Source organism: Leucopleurus acutus, assembly GCF_964270905.1.
Source record: "Leucopleurus acutus genome assembly, chromosome: 5".
NCBI lineage: Eukaryota > Metazoa > Chordata > Mammalia > Artiodactyla > Delphinidae > Leucopleurus > Leucopleurus acutus.
In genome coordinates, this window is record NC_139147.1 from 33787581 (window position 1) to 33790286 (window position 2706).

A 2706-nucleotide genomic window follows, 5' to 3' on the forward strand; every position below is an offset into this window, starting at 1 on the left:
CCTAATGAGAGCTATCACTGTGGTGATAGATCAGGGACAATCACTCAGCCACTCTCCAGAAGCACCCAGTAGATGGCTGAGCACAATCCTTCCTGACAGCCGAGCAAGCCCAAACTGTAGTGTGATCTCTCAGCAAGATAAAAATGATTAGAGAAGCAGTGGTTGGTTCCTTTTACACTGGGCAAGTTCCTGTAGTGTGTATCAAGACTGGGAAAGATTTATTCCCCTGTCAGAAGGGGATGTGCCCTGAAGAGCTAACTCAAATGCAGAATCTTACCTTGTAGGCCTCTTCTGTTATGCATCTCAAGGTTGAATCCGTGAAAGGCCAAGTTCACCTTCTGAGGGAAGTGGCCCACCTGAATCACTGCTAACACAGACTTGTAAGACTCTAGACCTGGCCGATGCTTGTTGGTCAGGGCCCAGGCAGACCTGCCTCACCTCTGCCCCATGGTGAGGTAGAATCAGAATCATAAAGATTAAATACATTAATGCAAGGGAGACACATATGTGCCTGGCACACAGTAAGCACTAGACAAGCGTGAGCTATTGCTATTGATACTCACTGTCTTCAACAGGGACAGAAGCTTCACACAGAAAACAGTAGGTTTCAGCCACTCACATGTTCTCCTGGTTCCTGAAATGAGCTGCCCTCACCCCACTTTGTCAAAGCACATCAACATTGTTGTCCTTTATCTCTGCAGGAATTCAATTCGAGACAACTGTCCTATGGCTTTCATCTGCATAACAGAACAATAAAAGCAATGTTGGCCGTTTGGGGGGACAAGACAGGAGAGTTTAATCTTCAAACTTGATTGACCCAGATGCGTTCCTGTCAATATAAAAGATTTTGTCCAGAGCTGTGGAGAAGCCAAGGCCGGCCCTCTGCTTGTACTTCCAGCTCATGGCCCAGTTGTAGTCCTGCTGCAGATTCTGCTGCAGGGTGTCGGCCACCTTCTTGCTGAGGGCCATGTTGGGCTTGCCAACCATGTTAGGGGGGCGACTGAATGAAGGGGACAGATTTTTAAAGCCACCCATGAGTTTGAGAAATTTCAGTTTCTGTCCTCATTTTCAAAGCCAGCAGTATCCCATTGGTCAAACTGAGTTCCTGTCTGCTTCCTGGTGTCAGAAGCTTCCGTCCTCCCCGACTCACGATCGATCTCTTCTTGCAAGGACTTTTGCCTCACCTGGTCTATGTGCACCTCGTCCATGTTGCCCTTCTTTTCCAACACTACCTCCAAGTCCATGTTGGGCTCCTCCTCCCAAGGTTCTCCTGCCTCTTCTTCTTTCTCTTCAGAGCTGGCAACTCAGTGTCTGCCTGCTCTGCCTTTTTCTTGGACTCCATTTTCTTCTTCACAGGGGCCTTGGGGTCATCTCCTATTGGGATGTATTCTGGAGCTTCTACTTTTACTGACTTCTTTTTACTTCCTTTCCTACGGCTGCTCTCCACAGACCTGGAGAGCTCAGGGTGCCCTAGGGAGATATCTCCCTCCTGGTGGATTTTCTTTTTCTTCTTCATCCTCATGTTGTGTTCCCTGGGGCTCCACTGCTTCCGTTTCTGTCCCAAGACTGCCTGCTCAGGGACTCCACCTTTCCCAACTGAGCAAGTGTACAAAGCGTCCCTGGCCTCACAGAACCAAGGGTCCCTGGCTGAGACGGCTGTAGCTTTCTGTGCCTTCTTCTCCTTCTTGTGTTTTTTGAGCTTCTTGCCAACTCTGGTTACCTCCTCGCCCTGCCTGTGGTCTGCGGAGGTCTTCACCCTTGAGCCAGGGAACATGGACTTCCTCTTCTTCTTTTCCCTACCGAGGGACTCAGATGGACCAAGTGCCTGCTTTGTGGGGCTGGGCTCAATCTGTTTGGCACGTAACATGGTCTCAGGTTCTAGGAGTTCCTCGCAGACAGTGCTGTGACTCCTTTTTCTTCATTAGAGGCATTTCGGGTGCCTGCTCTTGGACCATATTCTTCGAGGGTGATGTGGCTCTTGTGGGACAAACCTCCGCAAAATAATTGTCACTGTTTAAAACAAAGTATTGAGTCTCTGGTTCTTTAACTACCTTCCTTTTCTTCTTCTTTTTCTCTGGGAACCCAAAGCCCAGGTCTCCTTTGTGAGTCTTAGTGATCATTCCCGAAAGCCAAACTTCCCCACCTCCACTTGAGAGCCCACTCCGCCGTGACCATCAATAACTTTTTATCTCAATGAATGACATCCAATTATTTTCTCATTTATATATATATATATATATATATATATATATATATGGAAATATCCTTACTTATGTCACTCAGAGCCAATTTTATGTGAATAATGAACTATTTGGAATAATCAGTAGTTGTGTTTCTTCTTTTCTGACTAGAACTGATCAGTCTACTTCTAACCGTATCGGCTATTTGGAAGATAGAGCAATTTCAATGTAGATTAGTGATAACTGATATTTCAAATAAAGTAATAAGAAAGAATGAGGTTACCAAGGTTAGTTTGTACTAATTTACACTTAATAAACCACCACAGAGAAAATTATATTATCATAATAAACATAATATCATTGCCTTATCTCTACTAGTAATCACTCCATAATAACTCTCTAAGTTAGACATCAAGTCATAAGCCACCTAATTTTAACCACAAATCCTTAATGATTTTATCTTATTTCTTTTAAAATAATGTCACATTATAGTGACATATAAGTATGTACATATGCATATATAAAG

At 44.6% G+C, this 2706-nt stretch overlaps 1 pseudogene across 1 annotated transcript; it reads right to left on the reverse strand.

The window, feature by feature from the left end:
• Nucleotides 1-795: 795 nt before the first annotated feature.
• On the reverse strand, nucleotides 796-2150 carry LOC309961858 (lysine-rich nucleolar protein 1-like; annotated as a pseudogene). Its single transcript has one exon. The product of its transcript is annotated as a lysine-rich nucleolar protein 1-like (transcript).
• Between the last annotated feature and the right edge of the window lie 556 nt (nucleotides 2151-2706).